General features: G+C 41.8%; 1 long non-coding RNA gene across 2 annotated transcripts in view; it reads left to right on the top strand.

Moving 5' to 3' along the window:
• The first annotated feature begins 8,052 nt into the window (after positions 1–8,052).
• Positions 8,053–18,559, top strand: part of LOC145550003 (uncharacterized) — a 71,579-nt gene continuing 61,072 nt past the window's right edge. For both annotated transcript variants that reach the window (XR_014085816.1, XR_014085817.1), the window contains exon 1: positions 8,053–9,011. This is a non-coding gene — a long non-coding RNA (uncharacterized LOC145550003). The remainder of the gene's footprint in view (positions 9,012–18,559) is intronic.

The following is an 18,559-nucleotide window of genomic DNA, read 5'->3' as shown; positions in this document are numbered from 1 at the left end:
ATGAACAGCTGAATTATTGGTGTTAGTTTCTGACCGTGTAACTTCATCAGCTTCAGTTTCTGTTTGATCGGCTCTTTTGCAGAAGCTACTTTCCTTCAGCTGCTGCTGCTGCATCAACGTAATTATGTGAAATGGCTTTAAACCTGCTGGGCTTCAAATCGCCACCAGCCTCTCCTTATGATGAGCTGCAGCTCAGTTAGTCTCAGCCAACAGGTTAATGCGGCCGTTTGCTTTAATATCAGCAGAATGAATCAACCTTTAAAGGCTGTTAGTGTTATTAAAATGGGCCCACGGGACGCTCTGTGTGTTTCCTGAGTCGGGTCTAGATTATTGGGACTTATTGAAGTAACAAGCTAATGGAATTAAGGTGCTGGATTTCATGCGCCGATGCCAAGATGCGGCATTAAAAGGATGTGTGCTGAATAAATAGAGCTTTAAGTAGATGAGATTCCGACACGAGAGAGTTTCGCCTGTCGGAGCGGCTTTGTTTACCCGACGGAGTCCGGCTGGGTTTCAACTTCTTCTCAGCTGGAGCGAGGAAAAGAGGAGCAGTGGGTCATCTATGGATGTTTAAATACATATTTTAACTCAACGCGAAGGTTTTAACACCAGTAAAATAATCTGAAACGCTGATTTAATTCCTTAAGTGCCTGCTGTCGCTAATTAGCATCGTAGCTAAGTTGACTCTAGTTACAGATAAAATGTTCAGATTGATACTCTGATTCACGTTTTTTGAACCATTGGATATAAATTCACAATTCAGATGGAAAACTGGAAAAATGTTCACAAAAAATATTCCAGAAAAACCTCGAATGTTACAGTTAGAAAAGGTTTTTAAATAAATAAAAAAAAATCTCAGTAATTTTCAGATTAATATCAGAAATTTTCTAGAAAAATATGGAAATTTCTGAGCTACAAATGTTGAAAATTTGCTTGAAAAAACATCAAAATTTAGAGATTAATATTAGAAATTGTCTAGAAAAAACCAGATAATTTCAATGTTTAAAAATAAAAAACATTGTGAGAAAATAACTCAGAAATTTTGAGATTAACCTAAAAAAGTTACAAGAAAAAACGTGGAAATTTCAGTTTTAAAAGAAAAAAAACAGAATGTTTGAGTTTAATCTCAGGAAATTTTATACAAAAAAGGTGGAAATTTCTGATCTTAAAAAAGTCAAATATTTGCAAGAAATTGTTTCAAATTTTTAATTTGATTGAAAATACATTAAAAGAATTTAGTCTCAGAAATTTTCTAGAAAAAAGGTGAAAAAGTCAAAATTTCTCAGCTGGAAAATTAAAACAATTTGCGTTTTTTTTTTCTGGCAAATTCTCAGTTTTAGACTAACCTCAAAATTTCTGATTTCTTTTTTGAAAGTTTCTGAGATTATTCTCAAAATCTCCAGAGTTTTTTTGGTGTAAATAAATTTCCACAAATAAATTTTTTTCCACATTTTCACTCAGAATCTCAAAGCTTCTGAGTTTCTTCTTGTTGAAAACGTTGTTTCTTCCTGCCTGGCGGTAACACGGCGTCGTAGAAAATCAAGTTTCCCTTTAGACCACAGGTGTCAAACTCATTTTTATTTTGGGCCGAATCAAAAATCTGAATGTTCTTAAAGGGCCGGTTGCACCAGAATCTATTGATAAAACCAATAAAACTGTTAAAATATCAATAAATAGCTGTTCCTCTGGGATTTGTGATTATTTTAGTGTTTATTTTTGCAACCAAAATGACAGATTTTGTGGTGAATATTAAGAAATATTTGTAATCGTTATTGCATGATGCCGTATCAGTTACAGATTCAAAGTTTTTGACCAATTTTGAGAAAATTAGCAGTAAAATCAGGAAAAAATGTGTTGATTTTGTGTGATTTTTGCAGATTTGTGAAAAACTGGAAGGACTTATTGATGTAATTTGGAGTCCAGAGGGCCACATGAAAAAGCTACGGCGGGCCAGATTTGGCCCCCGGGCCTCGAGTTTGACGCCTGTGCTTTAGAAAGTAAGCAGAAACCTAAAGACGGCCTCAGCCGCGCTTCCATACTTGCCAGCTAATTACATTTGTGAAAAGAGGAATCAAAATGAAACCCAAATACTCACCAAAATAAACCCGTTTTGTCTCGTTTCTCCGCCAGCGGTGCCAGAACAGAGTCGTCTCCATTACAGATAATTCATGTGATGTTTGTGTTTGTGTTGCTGGATTAGCTGGGAGGCGTTGCTGTTGGCCCGCGCTGTAAAACGCTCTCATCTGTATTTTAATGGACCAAGAAGCAGTGGGAGGAAGTGGCTCCGTGCCACCGACTCGCTCTGAAAGAGGCGACCGAACGTCGCAGGTAATCTGTCTGTGAGAGGGTTTCATCCGCATAAAGGGAATTAGTGGGAAACATTTAAAAAGCAGCTTTCACTGCGTGTGTGTGTGTGTGTGTGTGTGTGTGTGTGTGGAGCCATATTTGATCACCCATAATTGGAGTTTCTCTGCAGTGTTTCTATGATAATGTGGCTTTAAAAGCAGATAAAATGAATAAAGTCAGTAGATTTCATCGTAACGTACAGAAGTATTCAAGCGTCACTTCTAAAATGTACCACTGACTCATATTCATCCCCTTTTCCTCTGATGCCCTGAAAATAAAACCAACCACCTGGTTAGTAACAAACATCTGAAAAGTGTGGAGTGTAAGTATGTTTGTCCCACCTGAGAAATTAGTTGTGATTATTTTGCAGCACTTTATGACAGTTTCAGGCTTTATACCCGACAAATTTACAGAATATGCAGGTAATAGTTTATTATATGATTTAAATCCATTCATCTCTTTTGGAGCTCAAAATTTTCATTTTTTTTCTGCAAAATTTCTGAGATTTTTCTCCAAATTTTCTGAGTGTTTTGGTGGAAATTTACTCCTCCTTTTCTTTCTATCTATAACAAATCTAATTCACAGAAATCTGCTGCTCGTCCGTTTTGCCCTATTTAAAGATATTTGCACCAAAATCGAGGCAGAAAACAAACATGTGGTGTGAATACACGCTAAAGTTTCTCCACGCAGATCCTCTCCTCAGTCGAGGTAAGGTCCGTACTTTGACGAGGCCACTGATTAATTACGTCTTTCACACAATAAGTCATTAAAAAACATCCTCCTACCACTTCCTGTTATCCTCTTCGTGGTTTCCGGCAGTAGTAACATCCGGTTGGTGGTCATGTGATTCATGTGGTGTGAAAAAAGTATTTCCATTGCAGTTTTGTGAAATAAACCAATTTGTGAATTAGTTGTGTTTCCATTCAGCAGATTTACTTTCAAAATGTCTGTGGCCTGGAAGTCGAGCTCTTCTTTTCTCGTCCTGAATTTAGCTCCGTATCTCAACCCTCCGCAGTTTCCCTTCGTAGTTTTTGCAGCAGCTGATGTTTGAGAAGCTGAAGAGCCTGCAGATGGCAGGGCGCCGCTAACGGGGCTCGTCTTTTATCAGCAGCAGTGTTGACATTGGGACGGCAGCTAATTAGGTTAGGCCCAGCGCAGCGTGCATGGCTAACTAGGCTGGCCTGGGCCTGCGGCTGCACGCATCCCAAGGTGACTGCAACAATGACACCTCTAATGTTCTCCCCTCTAAAAATATTACAACCATAACTCGTACAAATCATGCCGCTAACTGGACTGTTAGAGGGGTAAAAGCTGTAAACTGCCGTTTATTTGATGTGTTTGGGTTGAGCTAACACTTTTTTTGGGAAACTGGTTGCTGCACTTTAAAATCCTGATGTTAGTTAATAAATCTCTGAACGGTTTAGCACCACAATACCTTAAAGATCTGTTATTACTGTACCAACCGTCTGGACCCCTCAGGTTCTGGTTCTGGTTCTGCTCTGCATCCCCAGAACCAGAACCAGACGAGGAGAAGCAGCGTTCAGCTTCTATGCACCACAGATTTGGAACAAACTTCCAGAAAACTGTAAAACAGCTGAAACACTGAGAGCCTTTAAATCTCAACTTAAAACCAGCTGGTTAGAGCTGATTATGGCTAAATTAGGGTTAGAGTGCCGGTTTTGATGTCTTCCATGTTTTTATGTCTTTAATGTTTTTAATTTCTTCTTCTTTCTTTTCGACGTTTTAATGATGTAATGTTTTTTGTTTTTATTTTTTAATCTCTCTCTTTCTCACTGATTATTTCTGTTTTTATTTTAATTATGTAAAGCACTTTGAAATGCCTTGCTGCTGAAATGTGCTATACAAATAAAATTTGATTGATTGATTGATTGATTGAGGGCTGCACAGTGGTGCAGTTGGTAGAGCTGTTGCCTTGCAGCAAGAAGGTTCTGGGTTCGATTCCCGGTCTTTCTGCATGGAGTCTCCATGTTCTCCCTGTGCATGGTGGGTTTTCTCCAGGTACTCCGGTTTCCTCCCACAGTCCAAAAACATGACTGTCAGGTTAATTGGCCTCTCCAAATTGCCCCTAGGTGTGAGTGTGTGTGTGCATGGTTGTGTGTCCTGTGTGTCTCTGTGTTGCCCTGCGACAGACTGGCGACCTGTCCAGGTGACCCCGCCTCTCACCCAAAACGTTGGCTGGAGATGGGCACCAGCAACCCTCCCGACCCCACTGAGGGAAAAAGGGTGCAAGAAAATGGATGGATGGATGATTGATTGGTTGATTGATTGATTGCACAGGTGAGAGGCGCATCTTCGGCTCTCCTGCTGGGTGAACGCATTAAAGCTGCCGTATGAAAGCTAAGTTGGTGGTTACACTGTAAAAAGTTAATTCACTGATCTGCTGTGACAAAACTGTGAAAATTTCACAGAAAAAAAAACCAACCTGATTGGACAAATAATGAAAATGTATTTTTAAAATGACCCCTGCTAACATGTTACCTTCCTGAAGTTAGCATGAAAATGAAACCAGCTGATAACCATGAGCACATAAATAATGACCAATTTTAGCTGCTTTCTTGGTTTTCGGTACTTTTATGTGGTGGAAGGAACTTCTGCTATTCACACTAACTTTTTATTTATCGCTTTAGTGTTAGCTTAGCGCACTTAGCTTAGCTTTTCTGGATGAACTCTGAAGCGCTAATTTACGTGCCTGTTTTGTAAACTGTCAGTTGAATAAAGTTCAGCTTCCGTGTTTAACGCTTGTTTACCGTCTGTGAGGAATTATTCAAGTAAACGTTTGTATTCACGCTCATTCACGCTCTTATTTTGAAAGGGGTGAAGATGGTTCAGCAGTTCCGTTTCCTCCCTCATGTTTTTACTCATAACTTTATTTGAAACAACAAACATACAGGAATAAAATAAAACACTGTAAATGTGTAAAATCATAGAAATTATGTCAAACTTAAATTGGCGCCTTAGCATTAGCTTTAGCATTAATGATTAGCACAACACGTAGCAGCAGGAACAGATAGTAATCAATCGTTTTCTTGGCTTTCTGTAACTTTTCGCTCAGCCTGTTCAAACACTAATCCTTCTAATTTGCCTTAACTTGTTTGTGAATTTCTTGTTCTTGATTCATTTTATCCCTTTTGCCGCATGAACCGATACATATTTAGCATTTTATTTTAGACTCGGCATCAGAAAACGGAGAATAATCGCAGCAGGTCAAAGACAACCCAGGCAGTTTTCATCTCATGTGATTTGTTGACCTCTGGCGTCTCTCCTCACTTAACGATCAGCAGACTCAGATGTTTGACTCGTCTAATTAAAGCGTCACGTTTGTGATAAAGCCGTCCGTGTGGCTGCTCGGCTCGGAAAGAGGCTGTTCGGGTCGCGCTCCTCTTACTTCCTGCAAGACGTTTGTCGCTTCATCTGCGAGGAATCCCCTCCTCTGATGCCGTTTCTGCTTTGAGGCTCATCGAATGCGATGGTCAAGCTGCAAAGAGGAAGTGAGCTGAAAAAGAGGAAGTGACTTCAGGGAGTATCCAGCTTTTCCTCTTGACAGCTGATAAAAAATACAATAATCAACTGTCTTCACTGAGGTCTTCTTGGTTACTTCAGCTCAGGGGTGCACAAACTTTTAAAATTTGAATGTAATTTGTTTTTTGCCTTCTCGACGATAAGCTACACATTTTAACAAAACTAAGAAATTCATTTTTTTATTGATTAATGTTGAGCCAAAAGCTCTGAAGGAATTTTTGAGACTATAAAAATTGAGTCTTTTCTCCATAGCAGAGTTTTTTTGTGCCATATTAATGAAAAATAAAATAAAATTACGGGAATAAAATCAAAATATTACAAGAAAAAAGTCTTAATATTCCAGCTTTTTTCTCCTATGACTTTTTTCCTGTGTTATTTCAGGGCTGTATTATCATTTTATTTCTTTTATTTGAACATTTCTTGTTATTTTTGCCCTGGTTAAAAGTAAAACAATCACTTTGCTGCTGGGCCAAATTTGTCCCATCCCCGTGTCGCAGTCGGGACACAAACGGCCCCTGGGCCGCACTTTGGACATCCCTGCATTGCATTAGCAAATGAGATAATTCAGCAGGACTGCAAGTGGACAGAGCGAGGAGAAGAGAGAGGCAGGAGGAAGAGGAGGAAGAGGAGGAAGAGGAGGAAGAGGAGTGGGGGGTGTCCGGTCATGCTGAAGCATCTGAGGGAGAGAAGAGGGGAAAGCGGCGCGCTGCACGGCGCCCGGGCTTCATTACCATGTGAATCTGAGAGGAGCGATGTGGAGAGGGAGCGGCGGGCCGGCCAGGGCCCAGCAGTGGGCCGGATCCATATGGTGCTGCCGGCGCTGGAATGAATAGTGAATGGAGCGGCTGGGCTGCTGGAATCTGCCTCCAAGCCTTTGTGAACAGGATGACCAAAGACAAGAGGGAGCTCTGCAGATGGCCCGCGCTATAAATAGGTAGCTAGTCTATCTCTGAGCTGTCACTCCACTGGACGGCATGAACCCAGGAAATCCGTCGGCACCAGAACTAGAGCCGACCGACCCGACCCGACCCGTCTTCAGAGATTCATACTGGAGCTGGGAATCTTTTACAATCTCATGATTTGATTCAAAGTCAATCAGTCCTGGACACGTTCTTCCGGTGATAGAAGGCCGACTTTGTAACCGACTTTATGTGGCTCTGAAGGTTCTGGTCAGGTTTTAGCCTCGTCTCTAGGTTCTGTAACAACCTGGATCCTCTTTAGGTCCAAAGATAATAACTTCAGTATTAAAAACTCACAAAAATCCCAAATCAATCAAGTTTATTTGTGGAGCCCTTTTCAGCAACCAGGCAGATCAAAGTGCTGTATTTTATAAAAAATAAAAAAACACACAGTAAACGTTACATTTTTAACCAAGAGTCATCGTTGCACATCGAAATGTTGGTCAATGTTTCATTCATTGCTGTTCAAAAGCAACTCTAAACAGGTGGGCTTTCAATTATTCATAAAGATTTCTGCTTTAATCGCTCTGTGCAAAAGTCTAGTTTCAAAAATATCCTGGTACACTTGAAATAAGACACAAATAATTTACAACTTTTCAGAAAGCACACACGTTTTATTCAGTAAATAATTCCTTAAAAATGGAGTAGGTAACGTTTAGGCCCCGTTTACACGACAACGGATTTGGGTTTTGTTGCGTTTGTAGTGCGCATTTACACGAAACCACCGAATGTTTTCTCTAACAACGGCACAGATTGAAAACGGGTTCCAGAGTGCGACGTTTCTGAAACGTACCGTTTTCCGTTGTCGTGTAAACCTAGAAAACGGATCTTTTCTTCCAGAGAATCCCCAGCTCATGCATAGTATGACGCAAAACATAGCTGCTTCCTACAATCCACAGAAGAAGAAGAAACTACTCACAATGCTGGTGTTACTGTTTCCCCATCAAATACGGTTCCCTCAGCGTCTCTTCACCGCCCAGATGGTAAAATAAAATAAGATAAGAGCGCTTGTTCAGCGCTCTTATCTAGAGAACTACGGACCAGGACCAGCCCGGCTCCAGGGAGTTTAACAGGGGGGGCACCGACTTATTTTGGGGGGCAAAATGAATCTACGTAGCTGAACATAGACAACAACACCAGCAGCCTACAGGCTACTTGTTAACAAGCTTAACATGCTGTGTTGATATTAGCTAGTCATCTTTTAGCTATCATCCCCTGCATCCAACAGCTTCACTCAACTCAGTCGGTTAGTTTGGGGAAAAAACTGCAGTTATTTACGTGTTGCTGGGTTGCTGCCATGATTCTAACACACACCTGCGCAGCAGCAGCAGGTCTCCTTAGGTGTAAACCCAGTGCGAGTTTCTCAGCTTTCATGTTGCGTTTGAAGGTGGCTCGGAAAAACAAGTTACGACTTGTTAGCGACGGATTAAACGGTTTTAACTGCTGAAAAACGTAACAGAGGACACGGATATGGGACGTGCGGGAGCTCCTATTTTATCAAATTGATATAGGAATAACAGACTGTTGGCCATTCCAAGGTAAAAACAATAAACAGCTTCCAGTCCGGGGCTCGCTACGGACACCGTGAAAGCTCAAACAAGGTGTTTCAGCAAAGTTTTTCCAACTGCATGCGCCTTAATCAGACGCACACAATGCGTGTTTTCTCACGCAAATCCACAAGCCTTCAAGTACAACTTTTTTTTTAAACACATGCACACTTTCAAAGTTTCAAAGAACCTAGCTCCAACCAGGCGCAGCGAGAGCATTACACGTTTTCGATGTGAACCGTTACTGTGTAAACACAGATCGTAATCAGAACGTTATCGTGTAAACAAAAACGGAACAAAAGTGCCGTTTTTGTTGGATCGTTGTCGTGTAAACGCCCCCTTATAAAACATATATTTTACATATTTGTGACAGGTTGTTTTGAATCTGAAAAAATCGATTTCCTCTTCCGTCTCCCAGAAACAACCAATCAGAGCCAGGGGGCGGGGCTTAGCGCTAGCTCAGTGTGACGCAGCAGCTAGCAAAGCCCACAGACAGGCGTTCGGAAAATCCTGTCATGAATGCTAGGCTAGCTGGCGTAGCCGCCGATGACGTCGGATAAGCGGCTTTCCGGTACCGGCCAGTTGTTTCTTCGCCGTTAGCATGTTGCCTTCATCAAAGGTAGGGCTGGTTGAATCTCTTTTCTCTCTCATTTTTGCAGTTTTCTTCTCGTTTCTTGTTCTTTCCGTCAAGGAACATCTGCTGCGTGGTGACGTCAGGACGCATTGCGTAGTAACAAAATGGAAGCCGACTACAAATTTTCCATCTTCGATTAATAAAAATTATTTTCTAGAAAATTCTTGAGATAAACCTAAAAATTTCGAGTTTTTTTTGGGCGGAAATTTACTCTTTCAGTTCTTTTTTCCATCTACAATGGCCCTAATACGCCGCCGTACATTTTAAATCGATTCTGTGTCGTAATGATTATGTGGCTCACCCTCCTATAATCATTTGCATCATACAACTTTTATGTTTGTAACAGCACAAATAGGCCTGTCACAATAATCAATAAATCAATCATTGCTTATTGTGCATATTATATGGAAACAAACTTGCATTATTTTCTCTTTTCTTTCTTTTTCTACCAAAAACTTTATGACAAAAGTCTTGAGTCTGTTGTTTTGGTCTCAACTAATTTTATTTATTGTTCCTGTTGTTTTATTTATATTGTGTATGTTGAATGGTCATTGGTATTTAAAGTTTATTGATCTTTAAAAACGTGTTCTTGCCATTACATTACATGAAAATGGTCTCAAAACGATGAGAATATTATCGTTTATCGCAGAACTTCTGGGACAAAATGTGTTATTGTGACAGGTCTAAGCACCAACATTACGAGCTGTTTGTTGGGGCTGAAAAGAAGCAGAGCGATGATGTCACGCGGCGGCCATGATGGCGGACAGTGCATCACATCATGGGCTGACCCTGCGATGTCGCCTGCGGTGAGCACCTGGCTGCTTTCACCACCAGAGAGCCATTACATGTCAGAGGGGTGTTTAGAGCGCTCCGTCAGTACACACAGAAGCACCGCCACACACACACACACACACACACACACACACACACACACACACACACACACACACACACCCTCAGAGCCAGCAGCTGGTATGAAACTCCAACTGGACAAAACAATGAAACTTGGAACACCGCAGCCGGTTGGATAGTCGAGGAAAACCTGGCGAATTTGGAGCGAGCCGCGTCTGTCTGCCTGCCTGTCTCACCCTCACCGCGGCTTTTATGCAACACCGGCCTCTTGTTCTGACTGATGCCTCCTACTCTGTGTGGTCCAGACGTAACTCATCCAGGCAACCCGCTCGGCTCTGTTTACCATCGCGCTACACACACACACACACACACACACACACAGACGTCATCTATTGCGCTGTCTCTGCAGGTCTGCTTCTGGGTTTCTCTGCTCCTAACAATTATCTGTGGTGTTAGCTCAAAGATCAGGCACCTCAATGTCTGGGTCTGTCGTGGATGAAGGGCGCGCTGGCTGGGAGTCGTGTTTACAGGATCCTGGGGGTAAAGTGTGTGAGACGCTGGAGCAGAAGGCTAGCTTAAAGTGTGCTACAGTCAGCAACACTTTAAAAGGAAGGCTTGTGTTGCTCTTCCCGCTACAGGATCCCGTCCAGTGTCTGCACACATGCGCAGAGGCGTGCGCTCGCAGCGAGCCAGATGGACAGCAGTGCTAAGGCTTAGTTTAATGACAAAAGGACCCTCAATCTGGACGTGGATTTATCACTCACTTTAAAGTCCATCTGCGAAAAGTTTGGACTGAAAACACGACTGCTTAGTGTCTGCGCCTCTCCCTGCTCGCTCAAAAAAAACAAAACTTTCCCACACGGCGAGCAGCTAGCATCTGCAGCAAATCTCCAGGACAGAAGCGTCCAAACTTTTCACCACGTTTTCCAAGTTCAGTCGGGCCACAGCTTGATTTCTTTGTTTGCTTTTAAAGGGGCAGTATCACGTAAAATCGACTTCAATGTTTTTCCCTCGTCAAAAACATTCCTGAGGTGTTGCTTTGGTTCTTTCATGCATGTTTGAGAAATCCTGTAATCTCCATGGCAACCATTCAACTGTGCAAAACGCCTGGGTGGCTGTAGCCCCGCCTTCAAGATGCAGCTCCTCCCCCACTCTGCTCCTTCAGACTAGCCAGCAGCAATTAGCAAACGCCTGGTGGAGCTGCTGAGATCATCAGATGAGCTGCTTCTCAGAGCAATGCTGGTGGAAACGTTGTATAAGGGTTAATAGAGGAGCCATGTTGGGATGACTTCCTGAAGGCGGAGATTTTAAAGACACAATGTCCCAATTTCAAGGTGTTAAATTACAAAGTTTGATATATATAAGATTTATATAGCAAATGAAGTTAGCATAGTTAAATGTGAGTGCTATAAAATAGCAGTAGCCTGGAAAGCATAAAATAATACTGTCTCTTTAAATTAAAACGGAAACTCGCTTCAGAGTTCTGTCCCTTTAAATGTCAGAAATGTTGCTTGACGATAAATTGTTACTGAAATGTTTTCGATAAATGATAATATTGTAATTTTTAGACCACTTTCTAGTATTACAATATATATAAATATAATAATAGCTTGTTAATGCGAGTATGTTCTCTCAAAGATCAAAAAAGTTGTAATTTCTAAAGAACATTTAACACTGGAACTGGAAAATATTTTAAATAAAATGGATGATGAATCAAAATGATCTTTTAAAAAAGTGTGAAATGTTTGCAGCGTTTCAACACTAGAGGGGAGAATCTCTTTAAAAACTGTTGACCAAATGAAAATAGTTGATTTAATTGATTTATTGCTTGTTGTGACAGACCTAGTGACTTGGTAATTTAACACCTTGAAATTGGGCCTCTGTCTCTTTAAGGAACTCCTGCTCTTTCTTCAGGAAGTCATCACAGCATGTCTTTTCTGTTATTAATCCTTTAACAGCGTTTCTACCTTCTGCTGAGCTCAGCAGATTTTCCATCATTGCTAATTGCTTCCGGCTAGTCTGAAGGAACTGAGAGGTGGAGTCACTTGAATTAAGAAGAAGTTGTGGTTTAAATGTTTTCCGTTAAAATAGAAAAACTTTCCAAAAGACCAGCACAGCATTATGCATAGTTGGTTTATTTTTATACGGATGTAAAGAGTTTAGCTTAATTTTTATACTACATGGCAAGTTAGCTAGCTGAAATCAGTCGTTAGCTTGCAATGCTATCTTTTGTATGTTTAAGAAAATCGATGATGAAACAAACTTTTCAACACTAAGAACATATAATCCAAGTGTAAATATGGCTTGTCAAGGTAATTAAACTTCAGCTGAGAAAATACAGCATGGTTTTTGTGTTGGTTTGCAGTAGCACGGGCAGAACCTCAGAAAATATCACGCCTCTTTAATTTTTTTCAGATTTTGTTGAGGTTTGATGATGTGTGATGGTTTATTGCATTAAATCTGATTACATGGCAGTGAAGTTTGTGGTTGTAACATGCAGAGCCAGAAAGCTGAGCTTCCTCCCCCCTAAAAGCCTGAACAGGAGCAGGAAAACTCCTTCCTCCCATCCTTTGTGTCGGGTCTTACCTTTCAGGAGCGTTCCCAGTAGAACCCCTCTGCCTGTTTAAACTCCAGCAAGACTGATGATGAAGGTGGTACAAAACAGAGACACACATGCTTGCATGACTTATCCAACCAAACACTCCAACACGCCGCTGTGAAAATGAAGAATACAGTGTTTAACCTCTGGAGCCGGATTCTTGTTTTGGTGCGTGGCAACAGCCAGTATCCATCACAGCACGGCTGAGTCGTGTCAGGACTCTTTAAGTGCAAACTCCTGGTCCAGATTGGGACTTTATCAGCACCAGTGTAATTACAGTGTGCTGTTATCCTTATGTTACAGGAGACACTGGGTATTTAGAGTTAGCTAATGCTAAAGAGCTACACCGAAACTGCAATTTCAGTATAGCTGTGGAATCTAATATTAAGGCATTAGCTGAGGCTAATGCTAAAGTGCTAAACCAAGATGGCATTCAGTGGAAGCTAATGCTAAAGAGCCATACCGAAACTGCAATTTCAGTATAGCTGTGGAATCTAATATTAAAGCATTAGCTGAGGCTAATGCTAAAGTGCTAAACCAAGATGGCATTCAGAGTAAGCTAATGCTAAAGAGCCATACCGAAACTGCAATTTCAGTATAGCTGTGGAATCTAATATTAAAGCATTAGCTGAGGCTAATGCTAAAGTGCTAAACCAAGATGGCATTCAGTGGAAGCTAATGCTAAAGTGCTATACCGAAACTGCAATTTCAGTATAGCTGTGGAATCTAATATTAAAGCATTAGCTGAGGCTAATGCTAAAGTGCTAAACCAAGATGGCATTCAGTGGAAGCTAATGCTAAAGTGCTATACTGAAATTGTATTTAGTGGAAGCTAATTCTAAAACACTATGCAAAAGAGTATTTAGGGGAGGTTATTGCTAAAGTGCTAAACCAACATGGTATTTCAGTGGATTCTAGTGCTAAAGTGCTATGTCAACATTGTATTTAGTGTACACTAATGCTAATTTGCTATCCAAAATGGCATTTAGTGGAAGCTAACGCTAAAGGAGGTTAAAATGGTATGTGTGTATTGTAGTGCAATATGAACACTGCATTTAGTGGAAGCTAATGCTAATGCTAATTGTAGTAGCAAATTCTTTTAGTATTTATCCAGAATTTTAATTTAGTGGAAGCAAATGCTAATGAGCTACGGCAACATGGTTTTTAGTGTAAGCTAATGCTAACGTGCTATGCTAGCATGATATTTAGAAATTGTAATGCTGAGGAATTTGCTAATGAAATATCAGTATTTAGTGCTTCAACACTACTCAACCCAGATGTTAATCATGAACTAAAATTTACGAAATAGCTAAGTAAATTAGCTCTTTAGAATTGATCCAGAAAATTAATTTAGCGGAAGCTAATGCTAATGCTAGACAATTGAACTTGGATGAACTTTATGCAACTGAAATTTCCAAAACAGTTGAGTAAATTAGCGCTTTCCCCAGATTCATCTGGGGAAGCTAAATGAGCTAATCGTTGTAAAAGTTAGCATAAAAGCTAAGATAAAAAGGAGGTGCTGGCGTAGCAGCGGCAGTGCTGCCGTCGCCCTGCTGTGACCTCCTGCCGGCTTGAAGTCGCCTCTCTGGTTCTGTATATCTACTTAAAACTCCCAGCTGGCCCGGGCTGTGACTCAGCTCACCTCCGTGCTGTTCAGGCTTTAGCTTGGTGACGGACTTAGCAGGTTTAGACCAAAACAAACAGGAGACCACTGAGGAGGGAGGGCGGATGAAGGAGTGCAGAGCAGGACAGATGGGGCGGGGATCAGGGCCTTCGTCCCTCCGCCGCTCGTCTTCCCGTCCTGCTGCAGGTCTTTATGCTCCTACATAACCATGGCTACCAAAGTTTTCTGTTTGCCTCTATTGTAGCGCTTTTTAGAAAATTATTTTCCACTCTTGTGGCATAAAGGATTCTTCCCAGCAGAGCTCAATCTGGCAACCTGCCGTTCCCATGACCCCCTCCCTCCCTCCTCTTCCTCACCATCGACACATGCAGGCAGAAAGCAGCAGAAATTGACAGACAGTGAGACAGAAGTTGTTTTTGTCTTTTCCTTTTTCTCCCTCTCTTCCGCATATGGTCATCCGTTCTGCCTGCCTGTCTGTCTGTCTGTCTGTCATTACAGTAAATCAGAGGGCTCTTCGGCTTTATCCGAGCGTCCTTCTGGCTGCGACGGCTGCAGCAGATGTTGGAGCTTGGGACAAAATGGATTTCCCCCCGCCGAGAGCAGCTTTTCTTGCCCTCCTTAATGGAGGCTGCTTGAAATGCTAATGCCCCACCATTAGTATAGTGGTGGTCTGGCATAGCGACGGTGGGAAAAAGGGGGAAAGCCGCGATCAGCGCTGAAACGGGCGACGGCGTGTTCGGGCCATTGCACGTAGAAAACCAAAAGGAGGAGGACATTCCTGCTAAAAACTCTCAGAAATGTTCTGGAGACACTTTTCAGACACTTCTGAGTCTGAAAAGTCAAATATTTGCAAGAAAACAACTCAGAAATTTAAGAAATAACCTTAGAAGTTAGCTAAAAAAAAACTCAAACATTTTTTACATTAATTTCAGAAAAGTTTTAGAAACAATTGAAAAATTTTGAGCTCCAAAAGTCGAAAATTTGTGAGAAAAAAATCTGAAATTTTCAAGAAAAATTTGGAAATTATTGTTTGAAAAGTGGTAAATTTGCAAGAAAATTCTCTAAAATTCTGAAGATTTATCTCAGAAATTTGCTAGAAAAACATTTTAATTTCTGAGATTCAAAACAAGAAAAAAAAAATCTAAAATTTTTTACATGAATCTAAAAAAAAATTATAGAAAAAAAAAAAAACTTTAACTCCAAAAGTAAAAAAAATCTGAAATTTTTAGATTAGTCTCAGAAATTTTGTAGAAAAAACTTGAAAATTTCTGAGTTTGAAAAAAGTCGAAAATTTGTGAAATTTTCTAGAAAAAAAACAGGAAGTTTCTGAGCTTTAAGTTGAAAATTTTCAACCTTTGAAACTATTTTGTAATTTTAGAAAATGAATCTAAAAATAATCTGAGTTTTCTTACTGTTATTTACTCCTTTTTTTATTTTTAAAGCGCCGTGGTAGAATAAAACCTTTGTCCCCAAACAACTCGTGGACGTTGTCCTCCTCTGATCCGGACAGACGAGCGTCTAGCTTGAGAAGGAGGAATCCAGAGACGGAGACATTTGTCTCACCACAGTGTGATGGCATCTCCTCCCCTGGCCTCCCTCCTCCTCCCCAAGTCTCCAAACCTCGTCCAAGTTGAGCTCCAAAGAGGGATAATGATAATCAAACATATGAATGGAGCCATAAAAGAACCAATTTCTGCTCTGCAACGAGCATTTAAGGGATCAGGCAGAGATTCTGAAATTAGGAGGGCTTAATTCGCTGGGAACATTTGACGATCGGCCGCTGCTTACAGTTATCAGAGGAATCAAAGGGAGGCGAGCAAAGCCGCTTTGCTGCGCAGCGTGTTTTCACTCCTGCAAGAAAAGGGGAACGAACCGCAGAAGCTGGAATTAGTTTTTGCATCAGTGTGCAAAGGGAGGGACGGCGCCTGCCGCTCTAAACGGGACGCGTTACGCTGAATTCACGTTTGTTCTTCTGTTTGGGTTTCTACGGCTTCTAGAAACGCTTCAAAAAGAAACGCCAGCCGGTTTCTGGCAGTAAGTTCACGTTTTTTTTTTTGATGTCTGGAAAACGAGCAGTTTCAAAAAGCAGGCTCTGCCCCGTTACCTAGCAACACCAGCGGAACTCCGCCCGTTACCTAGCAACCAAAGCGGAGCTCCAGTACATTTGGTCATCTGGTTTTCAAAATCAGTCCAGGGGGGGCCGCAAATGGCTCCCGGCCCCAATTTGACAAGATGGAAGCAGATTCAGGAGTTAGAATGGCCTAGTCAAAGTGCAAATCCCAACTGAGAATATGTGCCAAGACTTAAAAGCTGATATTTTTTTACTGATTTTGAGATGTTTTGTAAATTAAAATGTGATTCTGTAGACGTTTAAAGCTGGTAGAAACACCCCAGAAAGTTGGTTCTACATTTTTTCATGTTTCTTTTTTGTTTATTTGTCGAAAACCTTCTCACAATTTTGCACTTTTATTTATTTAAAGGGGCAGCATTATGTGCTTGGTTGAGCTTTACACCATGTTTTAATGTTTTTCCCTCATCAAAGGCACCTGGAGTGTTGCTTTGATCTTCAGCTGTGCAAAACGCCTGGGTGGACCTAGCTCCGCCTCCGAGGCGCAGCTCCTCCCCCTTTCAGCTCCTTCAGACTAGCCAGCAGCAATTAGTAAACAGCTGATGGAACGGTTGACTTCAGCTCTTAATCTGCTGCTCGGAGCATCGCTGGTAAAAATGTTTAAGGCTTAATAGAGGAGCCATGTTGGGGTGACTTCCTGGAGGCGGAGCTTCAGAAAGAGCGGGAAGTTTTTAAGGAGACAGAGGCCCAATTTCTAGGTGTTAAAACAGGAAATCAAATTTCACATATTTTCCATTTTTATGGTAAATGAAGCTAATGCAGCTTGTTGATGGTGCGATAAATCTGGTGGGAACATCGTGGAAAAGAGAAGCTCTGTAATGAATCCGATTGAAGTGGAGCTGTTTTGCAGAGAAGAACGGATAAAAATGTTGACCTGAGCAAAGATGGCGGAGAGACTTTAAAGGAGCAGCAGTATGTTTTCCAGGCGCATAGTGACACAATAAACACGCTACGCTGCTTTCAGTTGTTATAAAAATGCTATAAATATCAAATATGACCTGAAATATCATATTGTGGGAGGAGCTGCATCTCGAAGGCGGAGCTAGGGCCGTCAGGCGTTTTGCATAGCTGAATGGTTGCCATGGAGATTTGAGGACTTCTCCACCATGCAGGAAAGAGTCAAAGCAGCGCTCCAGGTATGTTTTTGATGAGGGACAAACATTAAAAAAACTCAACTTTTCATCAATTTCCTGACATCTACTTTCATAAAACAACATTTTCCATTGATCCGTCACCAAAACTAAACGGAGCTTTCTCGCCGTGACGCGGCGAACATGGAGAAAGTTTGCGTGATTTGTTGTGTTTTTGTCATAAATGCGTCTTGAATCGGCTGCAGGAAGCTCTTTTGCTCGTTTGCCGTTTCTTGGTTAACCCCCTTCCTGCACTCACACATGCTCACAGATTTATCGCTCTGGACACTCTTGTCCCTGTCAGCAGCTGGCGGGCTGAGTCTTGTTTGAGCTCGTGAGTGTGTGTGTGTGTGTGTGTGTGTGTGTGTGTGTGGAGCCCAAGTAAAGCCGGCTGCTCTGCTCTGCTGTGCTGGCCAGGCCATGTGGCCACTTTAAAGCTCCTTTCTGAGAGGCCTGTGAAGTTGTTAAGGAGCTCCACTACACTGGCAGTTGGCTCTGGGAATCCCTTTGCCAGCTGTAGCCGACACACACACACACACACACACACACACACACACACACACACACACACACACACACACACACGCTCCTCTTTGTCTCACATGCTCATGCTCGCTCTCGTCCGTCTCCTCCGTCCCTCTCTCTGTCGGTAATTGTCTGTTTCTTGTGTTCTGCTTCCCCAGCGCTGCCTGCTCCTCGTTGCGACCGCGGCAGCAGCCGCATAATCTATGTAGTGAAACATCATTGCGGACCTTCTGTCTCTGCTGGCACCGGTCCGGCTGCACATGTTTCCTCCTGTATACCTGCTCGGATCGCTGCAAATGCACTTTGGCAAGCGCCGCCGAGGCACGTGCTGCAGCGGCGCTGGGAGGCAGAAAATCAGGACGTTTCTCAGATTCATCTCAAAATTTCTCAGGTTATTCCAGAAAAGTTTCCACTTTTCAAACTCAGAGATGTTCTGCTTTCTCCAGAATGTTTTCCTTACACTTGTGACTATTCAAATCTGTCATAAATTATTTGTTTTCATGCATGTCAATTGTAATTTCACAGATGAAACTGAGCCTTTTTCATGCTGATAAACACTCTTTACCAGCATAAATAAATCTAAACGTGAGTAGATTTCCATTTCGCGCGGCGCTCCTCGTCTCGCTGTCGCTCAGACGTAAATACTGCGAAGTTGCTTCGCTCGCCCTGTGAAGT

The sequence above is a fragment of the Poecilia reticulata genome, chromosome 22 (assembly GCF_904066995.2).
Source record: "Poecilia reticulata chromosome 22, P_reticulata-male-v2, whole genome shotgun sequence".
NCBI lineage: Eukaryota > Metazoa > Chordata > Actinopteri > Cyprinodontiformes > Poeciliidae > Poecilia > Poecilia reticulata.
Note: the sequence above shows the minus strand (reverse complement) of the source record. Positions and strands in the feature narration are given on the sequence as shown.